At 36.8% G+C, this 13,366-nt stretch overlaps 2 pseudogenes; both read right to left on the reverse strand.

Moving 5' to 3' along the window:
- Positions 1 to 7,061: 7,061 nt before the first annotated feature.
- LOC144369086 (RE1-silencing transcription factor pseudogene) lies at positions 7,062 to 7,880 on the reverse strand (annotated as a pseudogene).
- Positions 7,881 to 7,907: 27 nt separating this feature from the next.
- On the reverse strand, positions 7,908 to 10,374 carry LOC144369085 (RE1-silencing transcription factor pseudogene; annotated as a pseudogene).
- Between the last annotated feature and the right edge of the window lie 2,992 nt (positions 10,375 to 13,366).

A 13,366-nucleotide genomic window follows, 5' to 3' on the forward strand; every position in this document is an offset into this window, starting at 1 on the left:
GAGAGTATAAATATCTTTGTTGAACATTCACCACTAAATTTAATTATTTATTATACCTATACAGATTCATGGTTTATTTTATTGAGTATTCTATTACTTGTTAATATTTTTTAAAAAATATTTTTTCCAGAAATGTTCTATTTTGACAATCTCAGATTTATAGAAGATTTTAAACAGTAGTGAAAAGAATTCCTAAGAAACATTCCCCAAATGTTACAATTTTGTTAACTGGTTTTCTTCTTCTCAACTTCTAGATAAGTATAGGTAAAATAACAGTTTTTATCTCTGAACCATTTGCAAGGTGCACACGATGTCTTTTTATTCCTAAATACTCACATTTTCTAAAAATGAGAAATTATCTTCTATAACTCTGGTTCAATGATCAAAATAGGGAAAATATATTATAAATGTGTACTCTACAAATCTTATTCAAATTCTGCCAATTATTTCAACAGTTGTCTTTGAACCAAAATAATCTAATTTGGGGAAATTTTAATATCATTTTTTTACTGTGTCTAGTGGCCTTCTATTATTATTATTATTATTATTAATATTAATCTGGATGGTTCCTGAGTATTTCTGAGCCGTTCATGACACCTATGAATTTGAATGGTGTATGTCAATAGGATTTCTGTAGATTTTTCTTCAATTTAGGATCATATGATGTTTTCTCATGAGTGAATTTTGGTTATGCCATTAGAGGAAGACCATCATGCATACAATGCTTAGTTCTTACAATAGAGCATATTCTGGCAGCACTTACAGACATGGTCACAAATTATGATCAGCTTCTAGTAATGGTGAAGAATCTCTAGGATCTAGAGTAAGCCTCTACTTAAGAGTAAGCAAATATTTGGGGCCTCAATCACACAGGTATAAGAAATTATGGAGGTATACGATGTTACTTGGTTCCATCACTGGTTATTGTTGAATGATTATTTGGTTAAGTAGTGTCTGCCAAGTTGGTTCATGATGAACATAGTATTAATTTACCCTTTATATTTCATAAATATTTTGTGTGGAAATACTTTGAGAGTTTTTAAATATCTGTTTGGTCCTTAATATTTCACCCACTAGAATTAATATTTCATTGATGATTCCTCCTTGTGTCAAATTATCACTATGGTGGTAGCCAAATGATTTTTTTCATTTATTCTACATAAACAAATATAGTAAAACCAACCAAAAGTGGGCAAGATAAAAAAGCTTATCATTTTGGTACTCATGCTCCAGATATGGACAGCAACTGCCATTTCAAGATGATTACACATCTTTTTGATATGTTCTCATTCATCCTGGAGTACTTTTGACTGTCTTTCAGAAAAAGATGTTTCAAGCACATTGTTTATTTGCTTGTTCCAGAGCTGAAATTAGCCATTTTTTCTAAAAGTTCTATTTTTTTTTTAGAGGAGAAATATCCGACAAGTATTTGTGGTGGTTGTCATTATTATCTTTGGGGTTTTCATGTTAAGGACATTTATCATATTTATAATATAAAAATGTATATATATTTTTTAAATATTTTTATACTTGTCAATTGTCCTTGATTTTCTTTATTAATGCACGGTGCTGAGAATCAAATCCAGTGCCTCACACATGCTAGGTGAGCACTCTGCCACTGAGGCACAACCCCATCCCAAAATGTTTATATTTCATATAAAAAACATGAAAAAGGGTCCTTTGTATATATTCTGATTTAATATGTATATATTAATTTATAAAAATATTTATACTGATAAATTACATATACACATGTAAAGAATGTTAAAGAATATTCTTATAATTAGAAATAGTTTAAATATTCTTTAAGAATTCTTTTTTTTTTTTACATCTGTAAAGTAATATAGTATGTAAAAATTTTTGACAATGAGGTGAGATTTATAGAATATGTATTAGTTCAAATACAAAGCATTTTAAAGCACTTAGTTTGTGAACACATCTTAAGTTCATTTTGTTCTAATATTTCTAACAACTTGTCAAGTTGCAGAGATAAGCTGCCTGCCACACTGGCTCTCTACCTGGTCACAGAAATTGTATTCATAATTAGATTTTAATTTTTATTACCAGTGTATAAATGCTCAAATATTTGACTCTCAAATTAACCTTAATACTGCTGGTGGATTGCTCATAGGGATACCTGTTCCAGCAACCTGTCAATATATTTAGTGATATTAAAATCATATCAATGAATATGCAAAATATTCTTCAGAGGACTACATCATGAAGACTTTAGGCTTCATGGACCAGAAGCTCTCTGTGGTCACAGCCTAAAATCTGCAATATATTATAATCAAATGTCTGATGGCATTCCAATAACAGGGTAAGTGGGTGAGGCTCAGTGGTAGAGCATATATGAAGTCTGAGGACAAATCTCAGCATGGCAAAAGAAAAAAACAATAGAAAAATTTTATTTGCCAAACAGGCTAAATGCTGGATTTGGTCTTGATTTGTTGGTCCAATGTGCTGCTAATGCAGTGAAACTTCAGTGGTTTCCTACATGCATGTCATTTTTTTTTTCTATGCACAATACACTTCATATGCACTACATCATTTTTATACAAAGACTTTTTGTACAATTCAGTTTATGAAATAAGAATACTTTCTAAATTTGCATTCCTATATTTTGTTATTAAATTTGTCATTTCAATATAAGTACTTTGCATATCTTCCCTTGAAACTTATTCTGTTATCTTTTTAAAAATATTATTACTAATTGTTGATGGACCTTTATTTTACTTATTTATTTACATGCAGTGCTGAGAATCAAAACCAGTGCCTCACACATGCTAGAAAAGTTCTCTGCCACTGAGCAACATCCCTAGCCCTCTGTTATTTTAAGTATAAGAAAACTAATACTCTTCTTATCTAATAGATCAGAAAGAAAATTTTAAGTTGACTATAGATTAATTTTTTATGAGTTCATTACTTAATATATTTTATAGCATTTTTGGTGTCATATATGCAATTTTAAAATTTTTCAAAATGTTTCATATGATTATTATGAAAACATTGAAAACTGCAGTTAAAGAAGAACAGACATTATTTTTCATTATCTCACATAGATACAATGTTTTCCAAAATGAGGGTCTGTATACACTGAATTAAAATCAACTTCCTTTTATTTTTTGTTTTACTTTATTTTATTTTTTTTCTGGTGATATTCTGGATCTAATCTAGGAAAAGCTCTACCCTAAGACATATCCCAAGTCTCCCATTCATTTGTGAAGCTCACTCTTGTGGTTTTCTCTTCCTGCATAACTCCATGAATTACTTTTCCCAAAGTTACCATTGAATTTCACTTTTAACACATATACACATAAATTCATGTAACAATTACTCATTCATCAATGAAACATTTCCACTTTGAATATCAAGAATTCCCAAGTGGCTGAATGGAGTTTAGACTCCCCACAAACAGCTTTACAAATGATGTCTCTTTCCTATACCCACACATAAATGTATATATACAGCCGTAATACCCAGCCAAATAGTTGCAGTAAAACTAATAAGAACTGGAGATAGAGGGCAAAACCAAGAAAAGCATCGCTGAATAGGGAAGGAAAACTTTTGACTTTCCCACAGATCAGCTTTTCCCCAAAGTTGACACACTGGTATGATCAGGATAAACTGCCCAAGTCTCAGGTTTTCCCTTTTGGTGTCAGAGAAAAGAGGAGAATATAGCTCCAACATTCTGGATTTTAAGGGAACTCTTTTCTGTCTCCTATGACACAGAACTGGTGGCATGTTTTGATAATTAGGCACACTGAGTAAGAGAAAAAAACTAATGAACACAAAAGAACCTACAGTGCAGATACCTGGTTGCAGAATAATTTATGTACTTCTCATGGAAGCCCCCAGCTCTCTGCCTGGAAAGCTAAGTGTCTGGAGAAAATGTGTCCCCAAGAAGATATACAAATGAATGGAAGTGGAAAAAATCTAATTAGAACATATGTAAAGAGAATCTATATAACAAGAAAAGTAGATTCTAGAGATATAAATCCAGAAGTTAAAGATATCCCTCTCAGAGAATTCATGTCTAATCAACAGTTTAATGAGGAGTATAGATGAAGAAGCATGTTGGTGTGAACTTCTAATTAAAACCGCACTGAAAGTTGAAAAGAAATGAGCACCACTCTGCAAATCAGAAAACAGAAAAATTTTCAGATGGCAGAACACTTAATTTTTCAATTAAAATCTTGAACCTGAGGCATGCCAGCTATTGCTGTTTATATTCAAAGGTAAGTAAATAAATATTCACTATTCAAAAACTCCTTAAATAGGAAACAAAAACATTTAAGAAAAGAAAAGAGATAAATGATGTATGTACAAAAAAGATTAAAAGTTCTTTATTATTAATCTTAGAATTGTTCACTTTGAAAACCTGACATATTGTAAAAAAAAAATCCCCAATATCTTAAAACTGTAATAAGATATGAATAAAAGATAACTTTGGAAAATAATAACTTTATTAATGTTAGGAATTGGGAATTAATGCATTTCAGTTTCTATTGTCTGAAATATGTAATAGACAATAAATTAATGGGAGTGGACCCATTTCAAATCTAGTTATTACCAGAATAGTAGTATAGTGATTGCCTACATTGAGTGTGCATGAGAGTCCCTGAGGTTGATGCTTAGCAGTTATAAAATGAAACAAATAAGTCAAAAAGGTGCCTTTATTTACAAATATGTCCATGCTTTGGATTGATCTACAGGCATTAATTTGCTGATTTTCATACTATATCCAATTTTCTGCTGATGAAGCATCACTTTAAAGTTACATTACATACCTCGCTCACTCCTTTGTAAGCATATCTCAACTGTGTCACACAATATTTTTCAAGTGACTCTATGCAAAATTTTCAAACATTCAGATTTCTAAATAGCATTACTTAAAATATTTCTTCACTTTTATTTCTGTTTCTGAATTCAGTTACTCCACATGACCAATTTGTATATTTGAATAGTACAAAATATCCTAGAATAAGCTAATCTATGTCTACCAAAAATATTGTCTTTGAAATATTTATTCTTCATGGAGCTTTTCTGTGCACATGTGAACAAAATTTAAAAATCAGCTTATATGACATGTTACTAAGAAATATTCAAGGGGTCTTTTAGTTAATTTATATCTTTATGAATTTTTTATTAACTACCTTGGTCTAATGTGGTTTCTGTGCCACATGTATGTAATGTAAAAAAAAAAAAACAAAAAAACAACAACAACAAAAAAAAACTAGTGACTGGATATAATGGTGCAGGCCTGAAATGACAGTAATAGGAGAATAAATCAGGAGGATCACAAAATCAAAGCCAGCCTCAGCAACTCAGTTTGGCACAAGGAAGGTAGTCTTGCTGAATTGGAGTGAAGAGGAGCAGTGCAAGACTGGTTGAAGTTGCCTGGTAACAGGCAAGAGCCTGCACTGCTATGCTTCAACTACATGGTGAGGCCCAGGTGTAACATAAAAATAATGAGCAGCATACACACATCTTACCATGTTTTACAAAAGAGCAGAAGGATACAGCTACACATTTTTCTGGAACTCCTTACTATAGTGTACTAGGCACCAAGTGTCCCACTGCAAACTGTGTCTAAGTCTCCTCACAGCTTGCAGCTTAGTGTGCAGAATCTGCCCATCCAATAAGCTCACCTGAAGAAGATCAGTGCTGTTCATGGAGGATGGAGCAATATTTTGAAGTTTCAAAATATTATCTACTTATCTTTCAAAATTATAACAAACATCAATTTATCAACATTTTATTTATATTAAGTTTATAGAGAAATTGGAAAACACATCTGGTTTTTTTTTGAGAAAACACACCTACTTCTTACCGATTTTACTACATTAATGCTGCTGCTACTCTTATAAAATTTTTAAGTTGGTCAGCTCCAGACTTGATAATCAGTGGTGATGGTGACACATTAAGTTCAAACTTCACAGTTGGTCCCAGAAAATACTAGCACACACTGTGGGTATTGAGAGACTCCATGGTTCCTCCTTACTTTTCTTTCCTTTCCTTTTTTTAATTAGAAGTCCTTAGTTGCTTCATTAAAATAGCATGAATTGGCCTTATAATCTGAAAACTTGTTTCTGTAGCTGGACAGCTCTTGAACCTTATTTTTCAGCTGCTCAAATGCCCTTTCTACGGAAACATAGGTACTTTTCTGACATCCTGCTTTTTGCTGTTGTTGCTTGTAGGATCAGAGTAGATGAATTTGAAACAAGTCTAATTTCTGTCCATCAAGAATAAATTCATCTTTCTGAGCTTGAGATACTGAACAACCAACCCTTGGCCTGGCTGCAGACTTCACCTTGCAGGAAACCCAATGTAACACCTCTGGGGCCCCTGTAACTGCAGTAAGCACCTCAAATGAGATTAAGCTCCACACTGATAGAATAGAAGCCAGAGTTTTCTGGGGTCTGTCACCATGATGGTGTAACCCTTCAGAGTGACAGGAACAACTCCTTGAACATCCTCAGTGTGCAGTGGACTGTTTTTATGACAATTAACACAAAATATTGATTAAAACTCAGGAAGTAAATACCTGGACTGATACAATGTCCACTGTTGGGCTAATTTTTCTTCAATTTAAATGTCTTTTTTCATCTCTAAAGAAATCTTAAAGTGCTAACTTTATATAAAGCAGGCAAATTGTTCAAGTTATTTGCTATTAAGCCAATTTTTATAGAGCTAAATAAAAAAGGAAAAGTAAACTAAAGTGATTGAAGACAGACACGGAGAAAAAAAATGACAAGTTGTAAATGGACAAAGCAATAGAATGCTATTATATCATCATGGCCTTCTCGTTTCAATTGAACATATAAGCTAAATAGATTTAGGTATCTGCTGGTTTTTAGTACACTAACTCCCTTGGATTTGCTAAAATTTATACAACAATCAATAGGTATATATGAAGTCCTAAGGAAAAGGATGCTTCTTAAAAATCAATACTCGACACTAATTAAAGCAATCTTAAAAGGTTTTTCTACTATTATAAATGAATATAAAAATTAATAGCTCTTACAAACTAAGAACTGGAACTTTGTCCCAATCTTTAATTACTCCTGCCCTTTAGCTGCTTTTTCAAGGAAATACACATTAACCAAATGGCGATTGAGGTGTTTGCTGTAATCTTTTTCTTTCCTAAAAGAACGATCACAGAAGATGCAAACAAAATCTCCCCCAGTCCCTTTGCCTGCCAAGGCTTCTTTTGCATCTTTTGTACTAGCTTCTTGTGAAACTGGACGAGCCCCATGCAATCCAGAATCATCACTACCCTCTGACATGTTGTCACTTAGGTCACTTCCGTCATGACTGTGGATACCTTCATCTTCATCAATTTCCTGAGACTCATTTACTGTCACAGTAACAGGAGGTGAAGCCAGCACAGTTTGGGACACTGCTTCATGTTCATCTATTGGTGAGGGAAGAAGCAATAGTGAAACTGGTTCTCCAACTGCTGAGTCTTTATCAGGGAGATTCTCTGCTGGGTTATGATCAGGGTCCATTTCCACTTCACAAAGCATAGCTGAGTCAGTCTGATGCTTATCAGCTAAAGTTTCACCCCCTGGCATATTCAACTTTTGTCCAGAAGATGAAACACTAGTACTAGATTCCTTGGTACAGGAATCGGCTACACTCTTCTCTGCTTCTTCTGTTCCTACTTTCAGAAAAGGATCTTCTTTGTTTCCTTCAACTTCTGAGAGTAATTTTTGGTCTTCTGACTCCTCCTCTCTTAAGTCTTCCTTTGGCAGTGGTGTTGATGATGCCAAAAGTTCCTGCGTGCTTTTATTTTCCTTTAGAATCTGGATATCTTTAACAGGCACTAAGCCTACTTCAATAAGGACTTGCTCCTTACGTGTCATTTCACTCTGCATATTGGACCTTTCCTTTCTGTTATCTTTTCAGGGAGAAGTCTTTTTGGGAATTGGCTCATTGTGAAGAGGAGGATCTATGGGAGGAGACAGCTCCATCTGAGCAGTCTCCTTCTGAACAACTTCCATCTGAACAGACTCCATGTTAACAGGCCCCATCTGAACAGGTTCCATGGGAAGAGGCAACTCTATCTGCAGAGGCCCCTTCTGAACATCCTCTGTAAGAGGAGATTCCATAGGAGAGGGCAGCTCCATCTCAGCAGGCCCCTTCTGAACCTCTTCCATATGAGCAGACTCCACAGGAGGGGGCAACTCCACATGAGAAGGCCCCTTGTGAACAACCTCCTCCATGTGGACAGTCTCCATAGGAGGCATCAGCTCCATGTGAGCAGACTCCTGGTGAACCACTTCCACCTGAGCAGGCTCTACTTGAACAAGCCCCTTCTGAAACACCTCCATGTGAGCAGGCTCTACTTGAACAGGCCCCTTCTGAACCCCCTCCATGTGAGCAGGCTCTACTTGAACAGGTTCCATGGGTAGAGGCAACTCTACCTGCAGAGGCCCCTTCTGACTAGTCTCCTTTTGAACAGGTTCCTTCTGAGAGGTGTCTTTCTGAGAAGGCTTGCTGCTTTTTTTACTTTGTTTATTTTTTAGGGTTTTCTTCTTGGTATTTTTCTTCACGCAGGTATTTTGTTTTTTATTCTCCTCCATTTTGTTATCACCCTTTGGTACTTCCTGGCTATTTTTGGATTTACCTTCTATCTTCCTTTTCTATTTTGTCATAGATTCCTCATCATTCACAGGATCATGCATGGAATGGGCTTCAGTTTCCATCTTCTTTTTGCTTTTCTTGGCTTTACAGGATTTTTCTGAATTATTTCTTGTATGCACATCCAGGTCTTTAGCTTCTGTTGCTGACTTGCGAGTTCTGGTAGTGACCTGAATCATTGAAACATTGCTACAAAGTTTTTTCTCTTTTGAAACATTATCTTTTTTCTCCACTTTTACAGACCTCTCATTTTTCTTTCCAGCTACATCCCCCTTTATTTTCGTTTGCTCTGTTTCTGTTTTTTCATTGGTAGTACTGTTATCAAGTAAGTCAGCCTCTCGCTTTTTGGTTTTCTTTAATTTCACTTTTGACACATCCATTGTTTTATTAGGACAAGTAGGATGCTTAGATTTGAAATGATACTGTAGATTACACTTTTTGGAAGCTGCATAGTCGCATACAGGGCAATTAAACTGCCGTGGGTCCACATGTAGCTCTACATGTTTTTTGAAGTTGCTTCTATCTGCTGTTTTGTAGTCACAGTGGGGGCAATTAGGAGATTTAGGCCCATTGTGAACCTGTCTTGCATGGCGGGTTACTTCATGTTGATTAGAGGCCACATAACTGCACTGATCACATTTAAATGGCTTCTCACCTGAATGAGTACGCATATGTCTAGTTAGATGAGTCTTCTGAGAACTTGAATAAGGACAAAGTTCACATTTATATGGGCGTTCTCCTGTATGAGTTCGAACGTGCTGAACATAATTGTTTTTTCTGTCTGAAAAATAGTTGCATTTACCACATGTGTATACTTTCCTTGGAAAATGGTTTCTTAAGTGTTTCCTCCAGTGATACTCGCTTATTGTTGTGTAAGTGCAAATGATGCACTTGTAGACTCGCTCGTTATCTCCAGCTCTTGTGTGGTGTTTCAGGTGCGCAGTATAGTGATCATATCTATTGGTATTGTAGACACATTGGTCACAGCGAATGGGGCCCTTAGAGAAATCTCCCTCTTCAGCAGTGGAAGAGCCAGATTCTCTGGCTTTTGCTTGCTTCTCTGCACTTTCTTCCACAAAAAACTTCTTGGCACTATGAACTCTGATATGATGCACAAATTGTTCTTCAGATTCTGCTTCATATTGGCATGGCTTACAGCGAAAGGTTTTGGTCTTCAAGTTCTTGCATTTATCCTCTGCTCCAGGTGTTTCATTAGGAAGATCTTTATTTGAGCTGTAAATTTCTGGAGCAGCTGATGCCTCAAATACAGTCTGTGGTTCTACAACATTGACTTCCAAACTTCTCAGCTCCATGTTTTCGAGTCCATTAGGTTCACCTTTTATTTCAGGAGATTCCTCAAGTCCTTCTCCATCACTATCTGAAAAGTTGTTATCCCCAACAGGCATCAATTCTGCCCTCTGTCTTTCTTCACCAACTAGGTAATCACAGCAGCTGCCATTCACTTCCCCAGTTAAGGCCACGTTTGCTAGCATGATAAGCTGAGGAGCAGCCAGTTCAGCTTTGGAGAGGTCATGCAAGTCATACATGTCGTTGGGCAAGGCCATGCCAATGTTGCCACTGCCAGTGAACAGCCCTCCTCCTCCAGAAGACTGCCCCATCACCTGGGTAGCCATAACTGTATTCGGTCTTCCTCGTAGAGGGAGAACTGGCGACCCGGCGTCACCACCCCTCCGCCGACTACTTTTCTTTGTTGTTGGAGTTTTAGGAGGGGGGGAGGGGTGGAAAAAGTTGGGCGCTTGGGCTGTCTAGGCCCTTAAAGGCCAGGAGCGGGGCTGCAGAAAGTGCTCAGGCCGCCAGCCCTCGCCCAGCCATCCGGGCTGCCGCCGGGGTCTGGGGCCAGGGGCCTCGGCGGCGCTTGGCCTGCTGCTGCGCCGCGAGCTCGCGGGAGCGGCACATTCCAGCACAGGACGCTGTGCCGCGCACCAGCCCGCGCCGCCGCCGCCCGCCTGCGGAACACGCACCCTCCGCCGCCCGCGCGCGCCCGCGGGACACGCCCCCTCTGCCGTTCGCGCGCTTAGTTTATATTTCTTGAGAATAAAAACAGTGTTTATAAAGTGGGACTGGGGAAAAGGGAGATGGCTGGAATTATGCCAAAAATTGTCATCTGTTTTTTCTGGATGATTGCTTTTAAATCTTAGAATGTTTCTGAAATATCTTGCCATTACTTTTCTTGAAAACATTTTTTTCCGAGAGAGAGAGAGAGAGAGAGAGAGAGAGAGAGAGAGAGAGAGAGAGAGAGAGAGAGAGAGAGAGAGAGAGAGAGAGAGAGAGAGAGAGAGAGAGAGAGAGAGAGAGAGAGAGAGAGAGAATTTTAATATTTATTTTTTAGTTTTCGGCGGACACAACATATTTGTTTTGTATGTGGTGCTGAAGATCGAACCTGGACTGCACACATGGCAGGCAAGTGCGCTACCACTTGAGCCACATCCCCAGCCCTGGAAGAATTTTTTTTATTTTATATTATCACAATATTTACAAAATTTTTTGTTCATATTTATGATTTGAAAAAGATTTTCAGTCTTCTGACATTGCTTAATAAAAATATTTTTAAACAGGACAGTCAATTTATGGGTCTAGAACACTTAAATCTATTTTACATGGGTGTATTGGTTGTAATCATTTAAATGAAATTACATAACTAGCAAAATAACTGTTTTTTAATGTAACAGAATTTAAAAATCGATTTTTTTATAATTTCATTGAAACTCTGAAAAGCCAACCTAGAGAAACATGAATTGCTACAAATACCATTTGACTAAAGAGTAGCTAATTGCAAACTGATTCAAGATTAAACTTACAAAAATAAAACAACAAACTCCAGAAACATGAAAAAAAGATACTTTTGTGTACATTGTTAATCTAGATTTCTCACAAACTGTTATATCCAACATTTAAAAATTAGAGCAGTAACTTGATGATCTTATTACATGCAATTAATACTAAAGCTGATTTAAAATGAACACTGTTTCAGAGTTGCCTTTGTAATCTCCAATTCTTACCTTTTATGCTTCATCATCTTATAAGTTATTTCAATTGCATTGGAGGTGTGATATTGCCAGTTATAAGTGATGAGTCCTGCTTCACCACATGTTGAAGTTTGATACATTAGAGAAGCATGTGGAGGCAAGCATATGAAGCGGGGCTTATATAAAAAGGGGTAACATAGACTTCACCCATGAGGAAGAAGGGGGCCATAGCTAGTATCATGATATCCCAAGACGCGAGGTGTTCTGTCCTTTTTATATGTCCTAAGCTTCCTTTGTTCTCCCACTTTCCCCCCTTATCTTTCTCCTTCCTGATTACTTGACTAGGGGCAGGAATGCTCAGTGGGATGGCCCAAAGGTGGGAAACAGGTGAGCTGAAGGGGGGAAAGCAAGACAAGTAGCCAAGGACACATTAACAACCTTAGAGCTCCCTTTAGGGAGGGGAGATTCCTGGGACAGGTTATGTTGGCAACCTGGAGCAGGGGAAAGATCTTGATAATATCTCTCAGGGGACAAGTCTTCAACTTCCCAGATTCACTGAAAATTGTTCTCCTTGACTGATCTAACTCAATTTACCTGTCTACATTGATTGCCTGTCTAATTCTGGCTTCAGGTAAATATGCCTATAAAAACATGTTTTTGACATGCTGTAAACAAGTCTTAAAAATATGAAACTGGAAACTACCAGTGATGTATTAAGTAATATTAAATAAAATTTACAAATATTTTTTAAAAGTTAAAGTTAGAAGCCGATGTGTAGCTCTGTGTTAGCCCTGGGTCCAATCCCCTGCAGGAAAATATGGGAAATTATAATTTGTGCAGTGTAACTAGCATTTGGCTTCAAACCTGCCAAAGTCAATAACAGGGACTTAAAATCTAGAGATTAGTATTATCATTATTTTCTGTAGTTCACCAGTTCAAGCTTAGTTTTCATTCAGAGTTTTCAAAAACTAATGGTGAAATATTTATCTTCATAGGATTTGGATTTTTATTTTCATAAAATACCATAATAGGGCCACAGAATCAAGCAGCACTTTCAGACAGAAAATAGATGCAAGTACACAAACAGCCCAGTTGGTTACATAGCTTCTCAGGTTGCAGATGGTGTTTGTCTTATTTTTTTATCTCCCTGCTGTTATTGGCTGAAACTTTCTGTCAGTTAGGAGCATTCTCCTAGCTAGAATTTCAGTCCTCTAAATAGTACAATAGATTACAAATGGTGGTAAATTTCAAAGTAGCCCTGAGGGAAGAAGAACTAGAGAAGGATCAGGTGTGCCCAAAAGAAGTGGAACAATGCTAAGCTCTTATGGAAATTTAAACAACTCAGGATCTTTTGCTTAAGGGAGTAAGAGGCTGTGAAGCTTCCAGTCAAATGGCATAAAGGCCCATTTGGTATGCAAAACAGCATCCCACTAGAAAAGGACAAAGTGTGTGAACCTGACTTCATCACACACATCAGCCACAGCAAAAACTTGCAGATTCCTTGGGAGACAAGACTCAGCAACAACTCTATTGCTAGTTAAGCATCATGTGAGAGAAGTCACCATCATTTTTCTGAGGCTGTGGTCACTCCTCCTGGTTTGGCCAGGTTTAAATGTTTGTTTTCTCTCTCAGAAGCTTAGGGGGCAGCTGGTCCTCCATATTTGCAGGTTCTACACTCTCATATTCAATTACACTTAGCTGCAACATATTATAAAATGCTGCAGTCTGGCTGG

Source organism: Ictidomys tridecemlineatus, chromosome 12 (genome assembly GCF_052094955.1).
Source record: "Ictidomys tridecemlineatus isolate mIctTri1 chromosome 12, mIctTri1.hap1, whole genome shotgun sequence".
Lineage (NCBI taxonomy): Eukaryota > Metazoa > Chordata > Mammalia > Rodentia > Sciuridae > Ictidomys > Ictidomys tridecemlineatus.